General features: G+C 41.4%; 29 non-coding genes across 29 annotated transcripts; all 29 read right to left on the bottom strand.

The window, feature by feature from the left end:
- Window positions 1-97: 97 nt before the first annotated feature.
- trnar-ucg (transfer RNA arginine (anticodon UCG)) lies at window positions 98-170 on the bottom strand. The gene has a single exon. It is a non-coding gene; the product is annotated as a tRNA-Arg (tRNA).
- Window positions 171-485: 315 nt separating this feature from the next.
- Window positions 486-558, bottom strand: trnar-ucg (transfer RNA arginine (anticodon UCG)). The gene has a single exon. It is a non-coding gene; the product is annotated as a tRNA-Arg (tRNA).
- A 419-nt stretch (window positions 559-977) lies between these two features.
- On the bottom strand, window positions 978-1,050 carry trnar-ucg (transfer RNA arginine (anticodon UCG)). The gene has a single exon. It is a non-coding gene; the product is annotated as a tRNA-Arg (tRNA).
- A 702-nt stretch (window positions 1,051-1,752) lies between these two features.
- On the bottom strand, window positions 1,753-1,825 carry trnar-ucg (transfer RNA arginine (anticodon UCG)). Its single transcript has one exon. It is a non-coding gene; the product is annotated as a tRNA-Arg (tRNA).
- A 315-nt stretch (window positions 1,826-2,140) lies between these two features.
- trnar-ucg (transfer RNA arginine (anticodon UCG)) lies at window positions 2,141-2,213 on the bottom strand. Its single transcript has one exon. It is a non-coding gene; the product is annotated as a tRNA-Arg (tRNA).
- A 419-nt stretch (window positions 2,214-2,632) lies between these two features.
- Window positions 2,633-2,705, bottom strand: trnar-ucg (transfer RNA arginine (anticodon UCG)). Its single transcript has one exon. It is a non-coding gene; the product is annotated as a tRNA-Arg (tRNA).
- A 702-nt stretch (window positions 2,706-3,407) lies between these two features.
- trnar-ucg (transfer RNA arginine (anticodon UCG)) lies at window positions 3,408-3,480 on the bottom strand. The gene has a single exon. It is a non-coding gene; the product is annotated as a tRNA-Arg (tRNA).
- Window positions 3,481-5,644: 2,164 nt separating this feature from the next.
- Window positions 5,645-5,717, bottom strand: trnar-ucg (transfer RNA arginine (anticodon UCG)). The gene has a single exon. It is a non-coding gene; the product is annotated as a tRNA-Arg (tRNA).
- Window positions 5,718-6,517: 800 nt separating this feature from the next.
- On the bottom strand, window positions 6,518-6,590 carry trnar-ucg (transfer RNA arginine (anticodon UCG)). Its single transcript has one exon. It is a non-coding gene; the product is annotated as a tRNA-Arg (tRNA).
- Window positions 6,591-7,398: 808 nt separating this feature from the next.
- trnar-ucg (transfer RNA arginine (anticodon UCG)) lies at window positions 7,399-7,471 on the bottom strand. The gene has a single exon. It is a non-coding gene; the product is annotated as a tRNA-Arg (tRNA).
- Window positions 7,472-8,279: 808 nt separating this feature from the next.
- On the bottom strand, window positions 8,280-8,352 carry trnar-ucg (transfer RNA arginine (anticodon UCG)). The gene has a single exon. It is a non-coding gene; the product is annotated as a tRNA-Arg (tRNA).
- A 314-nt stretch (window positions 8,353-8,666) lies between these two features.
- trnar-ucg (transfer RNA arginine (anticodon UCG)) lies at window positions 8,667-8,739 on the bottom strand. Its single transcript has one exon. It is a non-coding gene; the product is annotated as a tRNA-Arg (tRNA).
- A 419-nt stretch (window positions 8,740-9,158) lies between these two features.
- Window positions 9,159-9,231, bottom strand: trnar-ucg (transfer RNA arginine (anticodon UCG)). Its single transcript has one exon. It is a non-coding gene; the product is annotated as a tRNA-Arg (tRNA).
- A 702-nt stretch (window positions 9,232-9,933) lies between these two features.
- trnar-ucg (transfer RNA arginine (anticodon UCG)) lies at window positions 9,934-10,006 on the bottom strand. The gene has a single exon. It is a non-coding gene; the product is annotated as a tRNA-Arg (tRNA).
- A 314-nt stretch (window positions 10,007-10,320) lies between these two features.
- On the bottom strand, window positions 10,321-10,393 carry trnar-ucg (transfer RNA arginine (anticodon UCG)). The gene has a single exon. It is a non-coding gene; the product is annotated as a tRNA-Arg (tRNA).
- A 419-nt stretch (window positions 10,394-10,812) lies between these two features.
- On the bottom strand, window positions 10,813-10,885 carry trnar-ucg (transfer RNA arginine (anticodon UCG)). The gene has a single exon. It is a non-coding gene; the product is annotated as a tRNA-Arg (tRNA).
- Window positions 10,886-11,199: 314 nt separating this feature from the next.
- Window positions 11,200-11,272, bottom strand: trnar-ucg (transfer RNA arginine (anticodon UCG)). The gene has a single exon. It is a non-coding gene; the product is annotated as a tRNA-Arg (tRNA).
- Window positions 11,273-11,691: 419 nt separating this feature from the next.
- On the bottom strand, window positions 11,692-11,764 carry trnar-ucg (transfer RNA arginine (anticodon UCG)). Its single transcript has one exon. It is a non-coding gene; the product is annotated as a tRNA-Arg (tRNA).
- Window positions 11,765-14,765: 3,001 nt separating this feature from the next.
- Window positions 14,766-14,838, bottom strand: trnar-ucg (transfer RNA arginine (anticodon UCG)). The gene has a single exon. It is a non-coding gene; the product is annotated as a tRNA-Arg (tRNA).
- A 1,581-nt stretch (window positions 14,839-16,419) lies between these two features.
- trnar-ucg (transfer RNA arginine (anticodon UCG)) lies at window positions 16,420-16,492 on the bottom strand. Its single transcript has one exon. It is a non-coding gene; the product is annotated as a tRNA-Arg (tRNA).
- A 1,300-nt stretch (window positions 16,493-17,792) lies between these two features.
- trnar-ucg (transfer RNA arginine (anticodon UCG)) lies at window positions 17,793-17,865 on the bottom strand. Its single transcript has one exon. It is a non-coding gene; the product is annotated as a tRNA-Arg (tRNA).
- Window positions 17,866-18,567: 702 nt separating this feature from the next.
- Window positions 18,568-18,640, bottom strand: trnar-ucg (transfer RNA arginine (anticodon UCG)). Its single transcript has one exon. It is a non-coding gene; the product is annotated as a tRNA-Arg (tRNA).
- An 808-nt stretch (window positions 18,641-19,448) lies between these two features.
- Window positions 19,449-19,521, bottom strand: trnar-ucg (transfer RNA arginine (anticodon UCG)). Its single transcript has one exon. It is a non-coding gene; the product is annotated as a tRNA-Arg (tRNA).
- A 314-nt stretch (window positions 19,522-19,835) lies between these two features.
- On the bottom strand, window positions 19,836-19,908 carry trnar-ucg (transfer RNA arginine (anticodon UCG)). The gene has a single exon. It is a non-coding gene; the product is annotated as a tRNA-Arg (tRNA).
- Window positions 19,909-20,327: 419 nt separating this feature from the next.
- On the bottom strand, window positions 20,328-20,400 carry trnar-ucg (transfer RNA arginine (anticodon UCG)). The gene has a single exon. It is a non-coding gene; the product is annotated as a tRNA-Arg (tRNA).
- A 314-nt stretch (window positions 20,401-20,714) lies between these two features.
- On the bottom strand, window positions 20,715-20,787 carry trnar-ucg (transfer RNA arginine (anticodon UCG)). The gene has a single exon. It is a non-coding gene; the product is annotated as a tRNA-Arg (tRNA).
- A 419-nt stretch (window positions 20,788-21,206) lies between these two features.
- On the bottom strand, window positions 21,207-21,279 carry trnar-ucg (transfer RNA arginine (anticodon UCG)). The gene has a single exon. It is a non-coding gene; the product is annotated as a tRNA-Arg (tRNA).
- A 702-nt stretch (window positions 21,280-21,981) lies between these two features.
- Window positions 21,982-22,054, bottom strand: trnar-ucg (transfer RNA arginine (anticodon UCG)). Its single transcript has one exon. It is a non-coding gene; the product is annotated as a tRNA-Arg (tRNA).
- Window positions 22,055-22,756: 702 nt separating this feature from the next.
- Window positions 22,757-22,829, bottom strand: trnar-ucg (transfer RNA arginine (anticodon UCG)). Its single transcript has one exon. It is a non-coding gene; the product is annotated as a tRNA-Arg (tRNA).
- Window positions 22,830-23,130: the final 301 nt, after the last annotated feature.

Here is a 23,130-nt window from a genome sequence, read left to right as displayed (position 1 = left end):
TCAGATCAACACTTTGAGATGGCTTGTTTCCAAAAACGAGAACAACTTATGGCTTTTAAAGCTCTTCAACAGCAATCAAGATCCATCATGCTGATGACAACCACGAAGGGACTCGAACCCTTAATCTTTTGATCCGAAGTCAGACGCCTTATCCATTAGGCCACGTGGTCTCTTGCTTCAGAAGTAACCACAAACATTTTGAGATAGCTTGTTTCCAATTACGAGAACACTATTCCTTAAGTCAGACGCCTTATCCGTAACGACATGTATTCACTTCTTGCTGATCTAACCACACACACTTTGAGACAGACTTGTTTCCTACAACATGTGAACAACTTTTTCTATAAAGCATCTTCGACAGCTCAACTGGAGTCGCGATCCATCAAGTTCAGATAAACACTTTGAGATGGCTTTATTCCAAAAACGAGAACAACTTATGGCTTTTAAAGTTCTTCAACAGCAATCAAGATCCATCATGCTGATGACAACCACGAAGGGACTTGAACCCTTAATCTTCTGATTCGAAGTCAGACGGCTTATCCATTAGGCCACGTGGTCTCTTGCTTCAGAAGTAACCACAAACATTTGAGATAGCTTGTTTCCAATTACAAGAACACCATTCCTTAATTAGGCATCTTCAACAGCTTGAGAGGAGTCAAGATGGATCTAGTTCAGAGAAAGGAACACAATTCTGTGGACAACCAGGAAGCGACTCTCAATCTTCTCACCATAAGCCAGACGCCTTATCCGTAACGACATGTATTCACTTCTTGCTAATTTAACCACACACACTTTGAGACAGACTGTTTCCTACAACATGGGAAAAACTTTTTCCATCAAGCATCTTCGACAGCTCGACTGGAGTCGCGATCCATCAAGTTCAGATCAACACTTTGAGATGGCTTGTTTCCAAAAACGAGAACAACTTATGGCTTTTAAAGCTCTTCAACAGCAATCAAGATCCATCATGCTGATGACAACCACGAAGGGACTCGAACCCTTAATCTTCTGATCCGAAGTCAGACGCCTTATCCATTAGGCCACGTGGTCTCTTGCTTCAGAACTAACCACAAACATTTTGAGATAGCTTGTTTCCAATTACGAGAACACTATTCCTTAAGTCAGACGCCTTATCCGTAACGACATGTATTCACTTCTTGCTGATCTAACCACACACACTTTGAGAAAGACTTGTTTCCTACAACATGTGAACAACTTTTTCTATAAAGCATCTTCGACAGCTCAACTGGAGTCGCGATCCATCAAGTTCAGATAAACACTTTGAGATGGCTTTATTCCAAAAACGAGAACAACTTATGGCTTTTAAAGTTCTTCAACAGCAATCAAGATCCATCATGCTGATGACAACCACGAAGGGACTCGAACCCTTAATCTTCAGATCGGAAGTCAGATGCCCTATCGATTACGCCAAGTGGTCTCTTGCTTAAGAATTAACCATAAACATTTTGAGATAGCTTGTTTCCAATTACGAGAACACTATTCCTTAAGTCAGACGCCTTATTCGTAACGACATGTATTCACTTCTTGCTAATTTAACCACACACACTTTGAGACAGACTGTTTCCTACAACATGGGAACAACTTTTTCCATCAAGCATCTTCGACAGCTCGACTGGAGTCGCGATCCATCAAGTTCAAATCAACACTTTGAGATGGCTTGTTTCCAAAAACGAGAACAACTTATGGCTTTTAAAGCTCTTCAACAGCAATCAAGATCCATCATGCTGATGACAACCACGAAGGGACTCGAACCCTTAATCTTTTGATCCGAAGTCAGACGCCTTATCCATTAGGCCACGTGGTCTCTTGCTTCAGAACTAACCACAAACATTTTGAGATAGCTTGTTTCCAATTACGAGAACACTATTCCTTAAGTCAGACGCCTTATCCGTAACGACATGTATTCACTTCTTGCTGATCTAACCACACACACTTTGAGACAGACTTGTTTCCTACAACATGTGAACAACTTTTTCTATAAAGCATCTTCGACAGCTCAACTGGAGTCGCGATCCATCAAGTTCAGATAAACACTTTGAGATGGCTTTATTCCAAAAACGAGAACAACTTATGGCTTTTAAAGTTCTTCAACAGCAATCAAGATCCATCATGCTGATGACAACCACGAAGGGACTTGAACCCTTAATCTTCTGATTCGAAGTCAGACGGCTTATCCATTAGGCCACGTGGTCTCTTGCTTCAGAAGTAACCACAAACATTTGAGATAGCTTGTTTCCAATTACAAGAACACCATTCCTTAATTAGGCATCTTCAACAGCTTGAGAGGAGTCAAGATGGATCTAGTTCAGAGAAAGGAACACAATTCTGTGGACAACCAGGAAGCGACTCTCAATCTTCTCACCATAAGCCAGACGCCTTATCCGTAACGACATGTATTCACTTCTTGCTAATTTAACCACACACACTTTGAGACAGACTGTTTCCTACAACATGGGAAAAACTTTTTCCATCAAGCATCTTCGACAGCTCGACTGGAGTCGCGATCCATCAAGTTCAGATCAACACTTTGAGATGGCTTGTTTCCAAAAACGAGAACAACTTATGGCTTTTAAAGCTCTTCAACAGCAATCAAGATCCATCATGCTGATGACAACCACGAAGGGACTCGAACCCTTAATCTTCTGATCCGAAGTCAGACGCCTTATCCATTAGGCCACGTGGTCTCTTGCTTCAGAACTAACCACAAACATTTTGAGATAGCTTGTTTCCAATTACGAGAACACTATTCCTTAAGTCAGACGCCTTATCCGTAACGACATGTATTCACTTCTTGCTGATCTAACCACACACACTTTGAGACAGACTTGTTTCCTACAACATGTGAACAACTTTTTCTATAAAGCATCTTCGACAGCTCAACTGGAGTCGCGATCCATCAAGTTCAGATAAACACTTTGAGATGGCTTTATTCCAAAAACGAGAACAACTTATGGCTTTTAAAGTTCTTCAACAGCAATCAAGATCCATCATGCTGATGACAACCACGAAGGGACTCGAACCCTTAATCTTCAGATCGGAAGTCAGATGCCCTATCGATTACGCCAAGTGGTCTCTTGCTTAAGAATTAACCACAAACATTTTGAGATAGCTTGTTTCCAATTACGAGAACACTATTCCTTAAGTCAGACGCCTTATTCGTAACGACATGTATTCACTTCTTGCTAATTTAACCACACACACTTTGAGACAGACTGTTTCCTACAACATGGGAACAACTTTTTCCATCAAGCATCTTCGACAGCTCGACTGGAGTCGCGATCCATCAAGTTCAGATCAACACTTTGAGATGGCTTGTTTCCAAAAACGAGAACAACTTATGGCTTTTAAAGCTCTTCAACAGCAATCAAGATCCATCATGCTGATGACAACCACGAAGGGACTCGAACCCTTAATCTTTTGATCCGAAGTCAGACGCCTTATCCATTAGGCCACGTGGTCTCTTGCTTCAGAACTAACCACAAACATTTTGAGATAGCTTGTTTCCAATTACGAGAACACTATTCCTTAAGTCAGACGCCTTATCCGTAACGACATGTATTCACTTCTTGCTGATCTAACCACACACACTTTGAGACAGACTTGTTTCCTACAACATGTGAACAACTTTTTCTATAAAGCATCTTCGACAGCTCAACTGGAGTCGCGATCCATCAAGTTCAGATAAACACTTTGAGATGGCTTTATTCCAAAAACGAGAACAACTTATGGCTTTTAAAGTTCTTCAACAGCAATCAAGATCCATCATGCTGATGACAACCACGAAGGGACTCGAACCCTTAATCTTCAGATCGGAAGTCAGATGCCCTATCGATTACGCCAAGTGGTCTCTTGCTTCAGAAGTAACCACAAACATTTGAGATAGCTTGTTTCCAATTACAAGAACACCATTCCTTAATTAGGCATCTTCAACAGCTTGAGAGGAGTCAAGATGGATCTAGTTCAGAGAAAGGAACACAATTCTGTGGACAACCAGGAAGCGACTCTCAATCTTCTCACCATAAGCCAGACGCCTTATCCGTAACGACATGTATTCACTTCTTGCTAATTTAACCACACACACTTTGAGACAGACTGTTTCCTACAACATGGGAAAAACTTTTTCCATCAAGCATCTTCGACAGCTCGACTGGAGTCGCGATCCATCAAGTTCAGATCAACACTTTGAGATGGCTTGTTTCCAAAAACGAGAACAACTTATGGCTTTTAAAGTTCATCCATCATGCTGATGACAACCACGAAGGGACTCGAACCCTTAATCTTCAGATCAGAAGTCAGATGCCCTATCGATTACGCCAAGTGGTCTCTTGCTTAAGAATTAACCACAAACATTTTGAGATAGCTTGTTTCCAATTACGAGAACACTATTCCTTAAGTCAGACGCCTTATTCGTAACGACATGTATTCACTTCTTGCTAATTTAACCACACACACTTTGAGACAGACTGTTTCCTACAACATGGGAACAACTTTTTCCATCAAGCATCTTCGACAGCTCGACTGGAGTCGCGATCCATCAAGTTCAGATCAACACTTTGAGATGGCTTGTTTCCAAAAACGAGAACAACTTATGGCTTTTAAAGTTCTTCAACAGCAATCAAGATCCATCATGCTGATGACAACCACGAAGGGACTCAAACCCTTAATCTTCAGATCGGAAGTCAGATGCCCTATCGATTACGCCAAGTGGTCTCTTGCTTAAGAATTAACCACAAACATTTTGAGATAGCTTGTTTCCAATTACAAGAACACCATTCCTTAATTAGGCATCTTCAACAGCTTGAGAGGAATCAAGACGGACCCAGTTCAGAGAAAGGAACAAAATTCTGTGGACAACGAGTTAGCGACTCTCAATCTTCTCACCATAAGTCAGACGCCTTATCCGTAACGACATGTATTCACTTCTTGCTAATTTAACCACACACACTTTGAGACAGACTGTTTCCTACAACATGGGAACAACTTTTTCCATCAAGCATCTTCGACAGCTCGACTGGAGTCGCGATCCATCAAGTTCAGATCAACACTTTGAGATGGCTTGTTTCCAAAAACGAGAACTACTTATGGCTTTTAAAGCTCTTCAACAGCAATCAAGATCCATCATGCTGATGACAACCACGAAGGGACTCGAACCCTTAATCTTCAGATCGGAAGTCAGATGCCCTAACGATTACGCCAAGTGGTCTCTTGCTTAAGAATTAACCACAAACATTTTGAGATAGCTTGTTTCCAATTACAAGAACACCATTCCTTAATTAGGCATCTTCAACAGCTTGAGAGGAATCAAGACGGACCCAGTTCAGAGAAAGGAACAAAATTCTGTGGACAACGAGTTAGCGACTCTCAATCTTCTCACCATAAGTCAGACGCCTTATCCGTAACGACATGTATTCACTTCTTGCTAATTTAACCACACACACTTTGAGACAGACTGTTTCCTACAACATGGGAACAACTTTTTCCATCAAGCATCTTCGACAGCTCGACTGGAGTCGCGATCCATCAAGTTCAGATCAACACTTTGAGATGGCTTGTTTCCAAAAACGAGAACTACTTATGGCTTTTAAAGCTCTTCAACAGCAATCAAGATCCATCATGCTGATGACAACCACGAAGGGACTCGAACCCTTAATCTTCTGATTCGAAGTCAGACGCCTTATCCATTAGGCCACTTGGTCTCTTGCTTCAGAACTAACCACAAACATTTTGAGATAGCTTGTTTCCAATTACGAGAACACTATTCCTTAAGTCAGACGCCTTATTCGTAACGACATGTATTCACTTCTTGCTAATTTAACCACACACACTTTGAGACAGACTGTTTCCTACAACATGGGAACAACTTTTTCCATCAAGCATCTGCTACAGCTCGACTGGAGTCGCGATCCATCAAGTTCAGATCAACACTTTGAGATGGCTTGTTTCCGAAAACGACTTATGGCTTTTAAAGCTCTACAACAGCAATCAAGATCCATCATGCTGATGACAACCATGAAGGGACTTGAACCCTTAATCTTCTGATTCGAAGTCAGACGGCTTATCCATTAGGCCACGTGGTCTCTTGCTTCAGAAGTAACCACAAACATTTGAGATAGCTTGTTTCCAATTACAAGAACACCATTCCTTAATTAGGCATCTTCAACAGCTTGAGAGGAGTCAAGATGGATCTAGTTCAGAGAAAGGAACACAATTCTGTGGACAACCAGGAAGCGACTCTCAATCTTCTCACCATAAGCCAGACGCCTTATCCGTAACGACATGTATTCACTTCTTGCTAATTTAACCACACACACTTTGAGACAGACTGTTTCCTACAACATGGGAACAACTTTTTCCATCAAGCATCTTCGACAGCTCGACTGGAGTCGCGATCCATCAAGTTCAGATCAACACTTTGAGATGGCTTGTTTCCAAAAACGAGAACAACTTATGGCTTTTAAAGCTCTTCAACAGCAATCAAGATCCATCATGCTTATGACAACCACGAAGGGACTCGAACCCTTAATCTTCTGATCCGAAGTCAGACGCCTTATCCATTAGGCCACGTGGTCTCTTGCTTCAGAACTAACCACAAACATTTTGAGATAGCTTGTTTCCAATTACGAGAACACTATTCCTTAAGTCAGACGCCTTATCCGTAACGACATGTATTCACTTCTTGCTGATCTAACCACACACACTTTGAGACAGACTTGTTTCCTACAACATGTGAACAACTTTTTCTATAAAGCATCTTCGACAGCTCAACTGGAGTCGCGATCCATCAAGTTCAGATAAACACTTTGAGATGGCTTTATTCCAAAAACGAGAACAACTTATGGCTTTTAAAGTTCTTCAACAGCAATCAAGATCCATCATGCTGATGACAACCACGAAGGGACTCGAACCCTTAATCTTCAGAGCGGAAGTCAGATGCCCTATCGATTACGCCAAGTGGTCTCTTGCTTAAGAATTAACCACAAACATTTTGAGATAGCTTGTTTCCAATTACAAGAACACCATTCCTTAATTAGGCATCTTCAACAGCTTGAGAGGAATCAAGACGGACCCAGTTCAGAGAAAGGAACAAAATTCTGTGGACAACGAGGAAGCGACTCTCAATCTTCTCACCATAAGTCAGACGCCTTATCCGTAACGACACGTATTCACTTCTTGCTAATTTAACCACACACACTTTGAGACAGACTGTTTCCTACAACATGGGAAAAACTTTTTCCATCAAGCATCTTCGACAGCTCGACTGGAGTCGCGATCCATCAAGTTCAGATCAACACTTTGAGATGGCTTGTTTCCAAAAACGAGAACTACTTATGGCTTTTAAAGCTCTTCAACAGCAATCAAGATCCATCATGCTGATGACAACCACGAAGGGACTCGAACCCTTAATCTTCTGATTCGAAGTCAGACGCCTTATCCATTAGGCCACGTGGTCTCTTGCTTCAGAACTAACCACAAACATTTTGAGATAGCTTGTTTCCAATTACGAGAACACTATTCCTTAAGTCAGACGCCTTATCCGTAACGACATGTATTCACTTCTTGCTGATCTAACCACACACACTTTGAGACAGACTTGTTTCCTACAACATGTGAACAACTTTTTCTATAAAGCATCTTCGACAGCTCAACTGGAGTCGCGATCCATCAAGTTCAGATAAACACTTTGAGATGGCTTTATTCCAAAAACGAGAACAACTTATGGCTTTTAAAGTTCTTCAACAGCAATCAAGATCCATCATGCTGATGACAACCACGAAGGGACTCAAACCCTTAATCTTCAGATCGGAAGTCAGATGCCCTATCGATTACGCCAAGTGGTCTCTTGCTTAAGAATTAACCACAAACATTTTGAGATAGCTTGTTTCCAATTACAAGAACACCATTCCTTAATTAGGCATCTTCAACAGCTTGAGAGGAATCAAGACGGACCCAGTTCAGAGAAAGGAACAAAATTCTGTGGACAACGAGGAAGCGACTCTCAATCTTCTCACCATAAGTCAGACGCCTTATCCGTAACGACATGTATTCACTTCTTGCTAATTTAACCACACACACTTTGAGACAGACTGTTTCCTACAACATGGGAACAACTTTTTCCATCAAGCATCTTCGACAGCTCGACTGGAGTCGCGATCCATCAAGTTCAGATCAACACTTTGAGATGGCTTGTTTCCAAAAACGAGAACTACTTATGGCTTTTAAAGCTCTTCAACAGCAATCAAGATCCATCATGCTGATGACAACCACGAAGGGACTCGAACCCTTAATCTTCTGATTCGAAGTCAGACGCCTTATCCATTAGGCCACGTGGTCTCTTGCTTCAGAACTAACCACAAACATTTTGAGATAGCTTGTTTCCAATTACGAGAACACTATTCCTTAAGTCAGACGCCTTATTCGTAACGACATGTATTCACTTCTTGCTAATTTAACCACACACACTTTGAGACAGACTGTTTCCTACAACATGGGAACAACTTTTTCCATCAAGCATCTGCTACAGCTCGACTGGAGTCGCGATCCATCAAGTTCAGATCAACACTTTGAGATGGCTTGTTTCCGAAAACGAGAACAACTTATGGCTTTTAAAGCTCTACAACAGCAATCAAGATCCATCATGCTGATGACAACCACGAAGGGACTTGAACCCTTAATCTTCTGATTCGAAGTCAGACGGCTTATCCATTAGGCCACGTGGTCTCTTGCTTCAGAAGTAACCACAAACATTTGAGATAGCTTGTTTCCAATTACAAGAACACCATTCCTTAATTAGGCATCTTCAACAGCTTGAGAGGAGTCAAGATGGATCTAGTTCAGAGAAAGGAACACAATTCTGTGGACAACCAGGAAGCAACTCTCAATCTTCTCACCATAAGCCAGACGCCTTATCCGTAACGACATGTATTCACTTCTTGCTAATTTAACCACACACACTTTGAGACAGACTGTTTCCTACAACATGGGAACAACTTTTTCCATCAAGCATCTTCGACAGCTCGACTGGAGTCGCGATCCATCAAGTTCAGATCAACACTTTGAGATGGCTTGTTTCCAAAAACGAGAACAACTTATGGCTTTTAAAGCTCTTCAACAGCAATCAAGATCCATCATGCTGATGACAACCACGAAGGGACTCGAACCCTTAATCTTCTGATCCGAAGTCTGACGCCTTATCCATTAGGCCACGTGGTCTCTTGCTTCAGAACTAACCACAAACATTTTGAGATAGCTTGTTTCCAATTACGAGAACACTATTCCTTAAGTCAGACGCCTTATCCGTAACGACATGTATTCACTTCTTGCTGATCTAACCACACACACTTTGAGACAGACTTGTTTCCTACAACATGTGAACAACTTTTTCTATAAAGCATCTTCGACAGCTCAACTGGAGTCGCGATCCATCAAGTTCAGATAAACACTTTGAGATGGCTTTATTCCAAAAACGAGAACAACTTATGGCTTTTAAAGTTCTTCAACAGCAATCAAGATCCATCATGCTGATGACAACCACGAAGGGACTCGAACCCTTAATCTTCAGATCGGAAGTCAGATGCCCTATCGATTACGCCAAGTGGTCTCTTGCTTAAGAATTAACCGCAAACATTTTGAGATAGCTTGTTTCCAATTACGAGAACACTATTCCTTAAGTCAGACGCCTTATCCGTAACGACATGTATTCACTTCTTGCTAATTTAACCACACACACTTTGAGACAGACTGTTTCCTACAACATGGGAACAACTTTTTCCATCAAGCATCTTCGACAGCTCGACTGGAGTCGCGATCCATCAAGTTCAGATCAACACTTTGAGATGGCTTGTTTCCAAAAACGAGAACAACTTATGGCTTTTAAAGCTCTTCAACAGCAATCAAGATCCATCATGCTGATGACAACCACGAAGGGACTCGAACCCTTAATCTTTTGATCCGAAGTCAGACGCCTTATCCATTAGGCCACGTGGTCTCTTGCTTCAGAACTAACCACAAACATTTTGAGATAGCTTGTTTCCAATTACGAGAACACTATTCCTTAAGTCAGTCGCCTTATTCGTAACGACATGTATTCACTTCTTGCTAATTTAACCACACACACTTTGAGACAGACTGTTTCCTACAACATGGGAACAACTTTTTCCATCAAGCATCTGCTACAGCTCGACTGGAGTAGCGATCCATCAAGTTCAGATCAACACTTTGAGATGGCTTGTTTCCGAAAACGAGAACAACTTATGGCTTTTAAAGCTCTACAACAGCAATCAAGATCCATCATGCTGATGACAACCACGAAGGGACTTGAACCCTTAATCTTCTGATTCGAAGTCAGACGGCTTATCCATTAGGCCACGTGGTCTCTTGCTTCAGAAGTAACCACAAACATTTGAGATAGCTTGTTTCCAATTACAAGAACACCATTCCTTAATTAGGCATCTTCAACAGCTTGAGAGGAGTCAAGATGGATCTAGTTCAGAGAAAGGAACACAATTCTGTGGACAACCAGGAAGCGACTCTCAATCTTCTCACCATAAGCCAGACGCCTTATCCGTAAAGACATGTATTCACTTCTTGCTAATTTAACCACACACACTTTGAGACAGACTGTTTCCTACAACATGGGAACAACTTTTTCCATCAAGCATCTTCGACAGCTCGACTGGAGTCGCGATCCATCAAGTTCAGATCAACACTTTGAGATGGCTTGTTTCCAAAAACGAGAACAACTTATGGCTTTTAAAGCTCTTCAACAGCAATCAAGATCCATCATGCTGATGACAACCACGAAGGGACTCGAACCCTTAATCTTCTGATTCGAAGTCAGACGCCTTATCCATTAGGCCACGTGGTCTCTTGCTTCAGAACTAACCACAAACATTTTGAGATAGCTTGTTTCCAATTACGAGAACACTATTCCATAAGTCAGACGCCTTATTCGTAACGACATGTATTCACTTCTTGCTAATTTAACCACACACACTTTGAGACAGACTGTTTCCTACAACATGGGAACAACTTTTTCCATCAAGCATCTGCTACAGCTCGACTGGAGTCGCGATCCATCAAGTTCAGATCAACACTTTGAGATGGCTTGTTTCCGAAAACGAGAACAACTTATGGCTTTTAAAGCTCTACAACAGCAATCAAGATCCATCTTGCTGATGACAACCACGAAGGGACTTGAACCCTTAATCTTCTGATTCGAAGTCAGACGGCTTATCCATTAGGCCACGTGGTCTCTTGCTTGAGAAGTAACCACAAACATTTGAGATAGCTTGTTTCCAATTACAAGAACACCATTCCTTAATTAGGCATCTTCAACAGCTTGAGAGGAGTCAAGATGGATCTAGTTCAGAGAAAGGAACACAATTCTGTGGACAACCAGGAAGCGACTCTCAATCTTCTCACCATAAGCCAGACGCCTTATCCGTAACGACATGTATTCACTTCTTGCTAATTTAACCACACACACTTTGAGACAGACTGTTTCCTACAACATGGGAAAAACTTTTTCCATCAAGCATCTTCGACAGCTCGACTGGAGTCGCGATCCATCAAGTTCAGATCAACACTTTGAGATGGCTTGTTTCCAAAAACGAGAACAACTTATGGCTTTTAAAGCTCTTCAACAGCAATCAAGATCCATCATGCTGATGACAACCACGAAGGGACTCAAACCCTTAATCTTCTGATCCGAAGTCAGACGCCTTATCCATTAGGCCACGTGGTCTCTTGCTTCAGAACTAACCACAAACATTTTGAGATAGCTTGTTTCCAATTACGAGAACACTATTCCTTAAGTCAGACGCCTTATCCGTAACGACATGTATTCACTTCTTGCTGATCTAACCACACACACTTTGAGACAGACTTGTTTCCTACAACATGTGAACAACTTTTTCTATAAAGCATCTTCGACAGCTCAACTGGAGTCGCGATCCATCAAGTTCAGATAAACACTTTGAGATGGCTTTATTCCAAAAACGAGAACCACTTATGGCTTTTAAAGTTCTTCAACAGCAATCAAGATCCATCATGCTGATGACAACCACGAAGGGACTCGAACCCTTAATCTTCAGATCGGAAGTCAGATGCCCTATTGATTACGCCAAGTGGTCTCTTGCTTAAGAATTAACCACAAACATTTTGAGATAGCTTGTTTCCAATTACGAGAACACTATTCCTTAAGTCAGACGCCTTATTCGTAACGACATGTATTCACTTCTTGCTAATTTAACCACACACACTTTGAGACAGACTGTTTCCTACAACATGGGAACAACTTTTTCCATCAAGCATCTTCGACAGCTCGACTGGAGTCGCGATCCATCAAGTTCAGATCAACACTTTGAGATGGCTTGTTTCCAAAAACGAGAACAACTTATGGCTTTTAAAGCTCTTCAACAGCAATCAAGATCCATCATGCTGATGACAACCACGAAGGGACTCGAACCCTTAATCTTTTGATCTGAAGTCAGACGCCTTATCCATTAGGCCACGTGGTCTCTTGCTTCAGAACTAACCACAAACATTTTGAGATAGCTTGTTTCCAATTACGAGAACACTATTCCTTAAGTCAGACGCCTTATCCGTAACGACATGTATTCACTTCTTGCTGATCTAACCACACACACTTTGAGACAGACTTGTTTCCTACAACATGTGAACAACTTTTTCTATAAAGCATCTTCGACAGCTCAACTGGAGTCGCGATCCATCAAGTTCAGATAAACACTTTGAGATGGCTTTATTCCAAAAACGAGAACAACTTATGGCTTTTAAAGTTCTTCAACAGCAATCAAGATCCATCATGCTGATGACAACCACGAAGGGACTCGAACCCTTAATCTTCAGATCGGCAGTCAGATGCCCTATCGATTACGCCAAGTGGTCTCTTGCTTAAGAATTAACCACAAACATTTTGAGAAAGCTTGTTTCCAATTACAAGAACACCATTCCTTAATTAGGCATCTTCAACAGCTTGAGAGGAATCAAGACGGACCCAGTTCAGAGATAGGAACAAAATTCTGTGGACAACGAGGAAGCGACTCTCAATCTTCTCACCATAAGTCAGACGCCTTATCCGTAACGACATGTATTCACTTCTTGCTAATTTAACCACACACACTTTGAGACAGACTGTTTCCTACAACATGGGAACAACTTTTTCCATCAAGCATCTTCGACAGCTCGAATGGAGTCGCGATCCATCAAGTTCAGATCAACACTTTGAGATGGCTTGTTTCCAAAAACGAGAACTACTTATGGCTTTTAACCTTTTCATGTTCCTGTTAAATTTGCCTGAAAATGCCTAAACAGCATACCCAAAGTAAATTGGAAGCTGTTCTTGAACCATTTGGAGTACATGCATGTAAATGATCTCTTTTGAAAGCTGACACTCTGAAGTTATGTCCCCTGTTGTCAGGACCCCTGTCAGTCCTTCTAGTGTTGAGTAATAGAAGCTTGAACACAAGGAAAGTGAAAATTTCTATTTCCGCCTAGATTTTGTTTTGAAAACAGAGGCCTGAATAGGCCTAGAGGTGGTAGGTATTATCTGGAAGACTAAATTGGACCACAGGTTGAAGCCTTACCCAATTAAAATCAAAAGTCAAACATAATACCACAATATATTCATATTTGACACATGTTTTTATAAGAGTACATCCAGGAATTTTCTAAAAGGGTCTTTTGGAGACTCCAAAATGACCCTTTGTAACCAAGGTCAAGGTCAAATAAAAAGGTATTATTTTTCATAATTGTTATCTCTAATGAAAGGTGGTACTTAGAACTATCATATATAATAGCTAAATCCCTAATTAGTAATACTGAAACACAAAAACTGAAGCATGAACACATTGGAGTGCTTTATCTGATTCCAAGGATTGGCGCACAAAGAACACTGATTCTGTCAACCATATTGCGCAATCGACTGTTATTTTGAAGGCTCCACAGACGCATACAAATGAGGTATTGGCATTTTCAGCTAGCTGTCAGCTACAAGGCTAACGAGCTAATTTCAGAGCCAGTCGAAGCCAGTTCGAGAAATTTGTTTAGAACGAGTGTGGGGGGGGGGGGGGCGGGGGGGGGGCAGGACGCACAGACCTAGTTGGCTTTAGAGGGCTGTCAACGGGGCATGGAAGCTCCTATTGGGTCGAACAAGGTGTCAATCAAAAGGGGAGGGTTCAACGGACATTTTGAGACCTTCATTTTGTAAATACTCCGTTGATAAATCTGAGAAAATAACACTTTTATGTGAACAAGTTGTTTCTTCCGTCGGCTAACTTGCATAATGAAACAAAGGATAATGGCTATTCATGAACGTAAAACATTGTATTTGGACGAATTACTTTACATGGTTAGATACTTTGAACCCTTGGGACTTACGCAGATCAAGTTTTGATGGCATGATTTGCACACCTGGACCTATTTGAACAACTTAGGGTGAGTACAACTTTTTTCTTTGGCATTGTTGAAGGAATGTTCACCGGAAAAAGACGTTGACTTTGCTTGCTATTGCGACTTGATCTTGAATTGGTTTATTTCAATGGAAGCACAAGAATCGTAGCTTTCCAACGATGTATAACATGTGTAGCGTCTAAAAAATATATTTTTTAGAATTTAGTGCGTCGTAACTGAGGAAGGGGGAGGCAGCATTTTTGTCTCGCGAGCGAAACAGGAGCGTAAACAGGTTAAAGCTCTTCAACAGCAATCAAGATCCATCATGCTGATGACAACCACGAAGGGACTCGAACCCTTAATCTTCTGATTCGAAGTCAGACGCCTTATCCATTAGGCCACGTGGTCTCTTGCTTCAGAACTAACCACAAACATTTTGAGATAGCTTGTTTCCAATTACGAGAACACTATTCCTTAAGTCAGACGCCTTATTCGTAACGACATGTATTCACTTCTTGCTAATTTAACCACACACACTTTGAGACAGACTGTTTCCTACAACATGGGAACAACTTTTTCCATCAAGCATCTGCTACAGCTCGACTGGAGTCGCGATCCATCAAGTTCAGATCAACACTTTGAGATGGCTTGTTTCCGAAAACGAGAACAACTTATGGCTTTTAAAGCTCTACAACAGCAATCAAGATCCATCACGCTGATGACAACCACGAAGGGACTTGAACCCTTAATCTTCTGATTTGAAGTCAGACGGCTTATCCATTAGGCCACGTGGTCTCTTGCTTCAGAAGTAACCACAAACATTTGAGATAGCTTGTTTCCAATTACAAGAACACCATTCCTTAATTAGGCATCTTCAACAGCTTGAGAGGAGTCAAGATGGATCTAGTTCAGAGAAAGGAACACAATTCTGTGGACAACCAGGAAGCGACTCTCAATCTTCTCACCATAAGCCAGACGCCTTATCCGTAACGACATGTATTCACTTCTTGCTAATTTAACCACACACACTTTGAGACAGACTGTTTCCTACAACATGGGAAAAACTTTTTCCATCAAGCATCTTCGACAGCTCGACTGGAGTCGCGATCCATCAAGTTCAGATCAACACTTTGAGATGGCTTGTTTCCAAAAACGAGAACAACTTATGGCTTTTAAAGCTCTTCAACAGCAATCAAGATCCATCATGCTGATGACAACCACGAAGGGACTCGAACCCTTAATCTTTTGATCCGAAGTCAGACGCCTTATCCATTAGGCCACTTGGTCTCTTGCTTCAGAACTAACCACAAACATTTTGAGATAGCTTGTTTCCAATTACGAGAACACTATTCCTTAAGTCAGACGCCTTATCCGTAACGACATGTATTCACTTCTTGCTGATCTAACCACACACACTTTGAGACAGACTTGTTTCCTGCAACATGTGAACAACTTTTTCTATAAAGCATCTTCGACAGCTCAACTGGAGTCGCGATCCATCAAGTTCAGATAAACACTTTGAGATGGCTTTATTCCAAAAACGAGAACAACTTATGGCTTTTAAAGTTCTTCAACAGCAATCAAGATCCATCATGCTGATGACAACCACGAAGGGACTCGAACCCTTAATCTTCAGATCGGAAGTCAGATGCCCTATCGATTACGCCAAGTGGTCTCTTGCTTAAGAATTAACCACAAACATTTTGAGATAGCTTGTTTCCAATTACGAGAACACTATTCCTTAAGTCAGACGCCTTATTCGTAACGACATGTATTCACTTCTTGCTAATTTAACCACACACACTTTGAGACAGACTGTTTCCTACAACATGGGAACAACTTTTTCCATCAAGCATCTTCGACAGCTCGACTGGAGTCGCGATCCATCAAGTTCAGATCAACACTTTGAGATGGCTTGTTTCCAAAAACGAGAACAACTTATGGCTTTTAAAGCTCTTCAACAGCAATCAAGATCCATCATGCTGATGACAACCACGGAGGGACTCGAACCCTTAATCTTCTGATCCGAAGTCAGACGCCTTATCCATTAGGCCACGTGGTCTCTTGCTTCAGAACTAACCACAAACATTTTGAGATAGCTTGTTTCCAATTACGAGAACACTATTCCTTAAGTCAGACGCCTTATCCGTAACGACATGTATTCACTTCTTGCTGATCTAACCACACACACTTTGAGACAGACTTGTTTCCTACAACATGTGAACAACTTTTTCTATAAAGCATCTTCGACAGCTCAACTGGAGTCGCGATCCATCAAGTTCAGATAAACACTTTGAGATGGCTTTATTCCAAAAACGAGAACAACTTATGGCTTTTAAAGTTCTTCAACAGCAATCAAGATCCATCATGCTGATGACAACCACGAAGGGACTCGAACCCTTAATTTTCAGATCGGAAGTCAGATGCCCTATCGATTACGCCAAGTGGTCTCTTGCTTAAGAATTAACCACAAACATTTTGAGATAGCTTGTTTCCAATTACAAGAACACCATTCCTTAATTAGGCATCTTCAACAGCTTGAGAGGAATCAAGACGGACCCAGTTCAGAGAAAGGAACAAAATTCTGTGGACAACGAGTTAGCGACTCTCAATCTTCTCACCATAAGTCAGACGCCTTATCCGTAACGACATGTATTCACTTCTTGCTAATTTAACCACACACACTTTGAGACAGACTGTTTCCTACAACATGGGAACAACTTTTTCCATCAAGCATCTTCGACAGCTCGACTGGAGTCGCGATCCATCAAGTTCAGATCAACACTTTGAGATGGCTTGTTTCCAAAAACGAGAACTACTTATGGCTTTTAAAGCTCTTCAACAGCAATCAAGATCCATCATGCTGATGACAACCACGAAGGGACTCGAACCCTTAATCTTCAGATCGGAAGTCAGATGCCCTATCGATTACGCCAAGTGGTCTCTTGCTTCAGAAGTAACCACAAACATTTGAGATAGCTTGTTTCCAATTACAAGAACACCATTCCTTAATTAGGCATCTTCAACAGCTTGAGAGGAGTCAAGATGGATCTAGTTCAGAGAAAGGAACACAATTCTGTGGACAACCAGGAAGCGACTCTCAATCTTCTCACCATAAGCCAGACGCCTTATCCGTAACGACATGTATTCACTTCTTGCTAATTTAACCACACACACTTTGAGACAGACTGTTTCCTACAACATGGGAAAAACTTTTTCCATCAAGCATCTTCGACAGCTCGACTGGAGTCGCGATCCATCAAGTTCAGATCAACACTTTGAGATGGCTTGTTTCCAAAAACGAGAACAACTTATGGCTTTTAAAGCTCTTCAACAGCAATCAAGATCCATCATGCTGATGACAACCACGAAGGGACTCGAACCCTTAATCTTTTGATCCGAAGTCAGACGCCTTATCCATTAGGCCACGTGGTCTCTTGCTTCAGAACTAACCACAAACATTTTGAGATAGCTTGTTTCCAATTACGAGAACACTATTCCTTAAGTCAGACGCCTTATCCGTAACGACATGTATTCACTTCTTGCTGATCTAACCACACACACTTTGAGACAGACTTGTTTCCTACAACATGTGAACAACTTTTTCTATAAAGCATCTTCGACAGCTCAACTGGAGTCGCGATCCATCAAGTTCAGATAAACACTTTGAGATGGCTTTATTCCAAAAACGAGAACAACTTATGGCTTTTAAAGTTCTTCAACAGCAATCAAGATCCATCATGCTGATGACAACCACGAAGGGACTCGAACCCTTAATCTTCAGATCGGAAGTCAGATGCCCTATCGATTACGCCAAGTGGTCTCTTGCTTAAGAATTAACCACAAACATTTTGAGATAGCTTGTTTCCAATTACGAGAACACTATTCCTTAAGTCAGACGCCTTATTCGTAACGACATGTATTCACTTCTTGCTAATTTAACCACACACACTTTGAGACAGACTGTTTCCTACAACATGGGAACAACTTTTTCCATCAAGCATCTTCGACAGCTCGACTGGAGTCGCGATCCATCAAGTTCAGATCAACACTTTGAGATGGCTTGTTTCCAAAAACGAGAACAACTTATGGCTTTTAAAGCTCTTCAACAGCAATCAAGATCCATCATGCTGATGACAACCACGGAGGGACTCGAACCCTTAATCTTCTGATCCGAAGTCAGACGCCTTATCCATTAGGCCACGTGGTCTCTTGCTTCAGAACTAACCACAAACATTTTGAGATAGCTTGTTTCCAATTACGAGAACACTATTCCTTAAGTCAGACGCCTTATCCGTAACGACATGTATTCACTTCTTGCTGATCTAACCACACACACTTTGAGACAGACTTGTTTCCTACAACATGTGAACAACTTTTTCTATAAAGCATCTTCGACAGCTCAACTGGAGTCGCGATCCATCAAGTTCAGATAAACACTTTGAGATGGCTTTATTCCAAAAACGAGAACAACTTATGGCTTTTAAAGTTCTTCAACAGCAATCAAGATCCATCATGCTGATGACAACCACGAAGGGACTCGAACCCTTAATCTTCAGATCGGAAGTCAGATGCCCTATCGATTACGCCAAGTGGTCTCTTGCTTAAGAATTAACCACAAACATTTTGAGATAGCTTGTTTCCAATTACAAGAACACCATTCCTTAATTAGGCATCTTCAACAGCTTGAGAGGAATCAAGACGGACCCAGTTCAGAGAAAGGAACAAAATTCTGTGGACAACGAGTTAGCGACTCTCAATCTTCTCACCATAAGTCAGACGCCTTATCCGTAACGACATGTATTCACTTCTTGCTAATTTAACCACACACACTTTGAGACAGACTGTTTCCTACAACATGGGAACAACTTTTTCCATCAAGCATCTTCGACAGCTCGACTGGAGTCGCGATCCATCAAGTTCAGATCAACACTTTGAGATGGCTTGTTTCCAAAAACGAGAACTACTTATGGCTTTTAAAGCTCTTCAACAGCAATCAAGATCCATCATGCTGATGACAACCACGAAGGGACTCGAACCCTTAATCTTCTGATTCGAAGTCAGACGCCTTATCCATTAGGCCACGTGGTCTCTTGCTTCAGAACTAACCACAAACATTTTGAGATAGCTTGTTTCCAATTACGAGAATACTATTCCTTAAGTCAGACGCCTTATTCGTAACGACATGTATTCACTTCTTGCTAATTTAACCACACACACTTTGAGACAGACTGTTTCCTACAACATGGGAACAACTTTTTCCATCAAGCATCTGCTACAGCTCGACTGGAGTCGCGATCCATCAAGTTCAGATCAACACTTTGAGATGGCTTGTTTCCGAAAACGAGAACAACTTATGGCTTTTAAAGCTCTACAACAGCAATCAAGATCCATCATGCTGATGACAACCACGAAGGGACTTGAACCCTTAATCTTCTGATTCGAAGTCAGACGGCTTATCCATTAGGCCACGTGGTCTCTTGCTTCAGAAGTAACCACAAACATTTGAGATAGCTTGTTTCCAATTACAAGAACACCATTCCTTAATTAGGCATCTTCAACAGCTTGAGAGGAGTCAAGATGTATCTAGTTCAGAGAAAGGAACAAAATTCTGTGGACAACGAGTTAGCGACTCTCAATCTTCTCACCATAAGTCAGACGCCTTATCCGTAACGACATGTATTCACTTCTTGCTAATTTAACCACACACACTTTGAGACAGACTGTTTCCTACAACATGGGAACAACTTTTTCCATCAAGCATCTTCGACAGCTCGACTGGAGTCGCGATCCATCAAGTTCAGATCAACACTTTGAGATGGCTTGTTTCCAAAAACGAGAACTACTTATGGCTTTTAAAGCTCTTCAACAGCAATCAAGATCCATCATGCTGATGACAACCACGAAGGGACTCGAACCCTTAATCTTCTGATTCGAAGTCAGACGCCTTATCCATTAGGCCACGTGGTCTCTTGCTTCAGAACTAACCACAAACATTTTGAGATAGCTTGTTTCCAATTACGAGAATACTATTCCTTAAGTCAGACGCCTTATTCGTAACGACATGTATTCACTTCTTGCTAATTTAACCACACACACTTTGAGACAGACTGTTTCCTACAACATGGGAACAACTTTTTCCATCAAGCATCTGCTACAGCTCGACTGGAGTCGCGATCCATCAAGTTCAGATCAACACTTTGAGATGGCTTGTTTCCGAAAACGAGAACAACTTATGGCTTTTAAAGCTCTACAACAGCAATCAAGATCCATCATGCTGATGACAACCACGAAGGGACTTGAACCCTTAATCTTCTGATTCGAAGTCAGACGGCTTATCCATTAGGCCACGTGGTCTCTTGCTTCAGAAGTAACCACAAACATTTGAGATAGCTTGTTTCCAATTACAAGAACACCATTCCTTAATTAGGCATCTTCAACAGCTTGAGAGGAGTCAAGATGTATCTAGTTCAGAGAAAGGAACACAATTCTGTGGACAACCAGGAAGCGACTCTCAATCTTCTCACCATAAGCCAGACGCCTTATCCGTAACGACATGTATTCACTTCTTGCTAATTTAACCACACACACTTTGAGACAGACTGTTTCCTACAACATGGGAACAACTTTTTCCATCAAGCATCTTCGACAGCTCGACTGGAGTCGCGATCCATCAAGTTCAGATCAACACTTTGAGATGGCTTGTTTCCAAAAACGAGAACAACTTATGGCTTTTAAAGCTCTTCAACAGCAATCAAGATCCATCATGCTGATGACAACCACGAAGGGACTCGAACCCTTAATCTTCTGATCCGAAGTCAGACGCCTTATCCATTAGGCCACGTGGTCTCTTACTTCAGAACTAACCACAAACATTTTGAGATAGCTTGTTTCCAATTACGAGAACACTATTCCTTAAGTCAGACGCCTTATCCGTAACGACATGTATTCACTTCTTGCTGATCTAACCACACACACTTTGAGACAGACTTGTTTCCTACAACATGTGAACAACTTTTTCTATAAAGCATCTTCGACAGCTCAACTGGAGTCGCGATCCATCAAGTTCAGATAAACACTTTGAGATGGCTTTATTCCAAAAACGAGAACAACTTATGGCTTTTAAAGTTCTTCAACAGCAATCAAGATCCATCATGCTGATGACAACCACGAAGGGACTCGAACCCTTAATCTTCAGATCGGAAGTCAGATGCCCTATCGATTACGCCAAGTGGTCTCTTGCTTAAGAATTAACCACAAACATTTTGAGATAGCTTGTTTCCAATTACGAGAACACTATTCCTTAAGTCAGACGCCTTATTCGTAACGACATGTATTCACTTCTTGCTAATTTAACCACACACACTTTGAGACAGACTGTTTCCTACAACATGGGAACAACTTTTTCCATCAAGCATCTTCGACAGCTCGACTGGAGTCGCGATCCATCAAGTTCAGATCAACACTTTGAGATGGCTTGTTTCCAAAAACGAGAACAACTTATGGCTTTTAAAGCTCTTCAACAGAAATCAAGATCCATCATGCTGATGACAACCACGAAGGGACTCGAACCCTTAATCTTCTGATTCGAAGTCAGACGCCTTATCCATTAGGCCACGTGGTCTCTTGCTTCAGAGCTAACCACAAACATTTTGAGATAGCTAGTTTCCAATTACGAGAACACTATTTCTTAAGTCAGACGCCTTATCCGTAACAACATGTATTCACTTCTTCCTGATCTAACCACACACACTTTGAGACAGACTTGTTTCCTACAACATGTGAACAACTTTTTCTATAAAGCATCTTCGACAGCTCAACTGGAGTCGCGATCCATCAAGTTCAGATAAACACTTTGAGATGGCTTTATTCCAAAAACGAGAACAACTTATGGCTTTTAAAGTTCTTCAACAGCAATCAAGATCCATCATGCTGATGACAACCACGAAGGGACTCGAACCCTTAATCTTCAGATCGGAAGTCAGATGCCCTATCGATTACGCCAAGTGGACTCTTGCTTAAGAAATAACCACAAACATTTTGAGATAGCTTGTTTCCAATTACGAGAACACTATTCCTTAAGTCAGACGCCTTATTCGTAACGACATGTATTCACTTCTTGCTAATTTAACCACACACACTTTGAGACAGACTGTTTCCTACAACATGGGAACAACTTTTTCCATCAAGCATCTTCGACAGCTCGACTGGAGTCGCGATCCATCAAGTTCAGATCAACACTTTGAGATGGCTTGTTTCCAAAAACGAGAACAACTTATGGCTTTTAAAGCTCTTCAACAGAAATCAAGATCCATCATGCTGATGACAACCACGAAGGGACTCGAACCCTTAATCTTCTGATTCGAAGTCAGACGCCTTATCCATTAGGCCACGTGGTCTCTTGCTTCAGAGCTAACCACAAACATTTTGAGATAGCTAGTTTCCAATTACGAGAACACTATTTCTTAAGTCAGACGCCTTATCCGTAACAACATGTATTCACTTCTTCCTGATCTAACCACACACACTTTGAGACAGACTTGTTTCCTACAACATGTGAACAACTTTTTCTATAAAGCATCTTCGACAGCTCAACTGGAGTCGCGATCCATCAAGTTCAGATAAACACTTTGAGATGGCTTTATTCCAAAAACGAGAACAACTTATGGCTTTTAAAGTTCTTCAACAGCAATCAAGATC

The sequence above is a fragment of the Osmerus eperlanus genome, chromosome 11, assembly GCF_963692335.1.
Source record: "Osmerus eperlanus chromosome 11, fOsmEpe2.1, whole genome shotgun sequence".
Classification (NCBI taxonomy): Eukaryota; Metazoa; Chordata; class Actinopteri; order Osmeriformes; family Osmeridae; genus Osmerus; species Osmerus eperlanus.
This window is presented reverse-complemented; position numbering and strand designations above follow the sequence as displayed.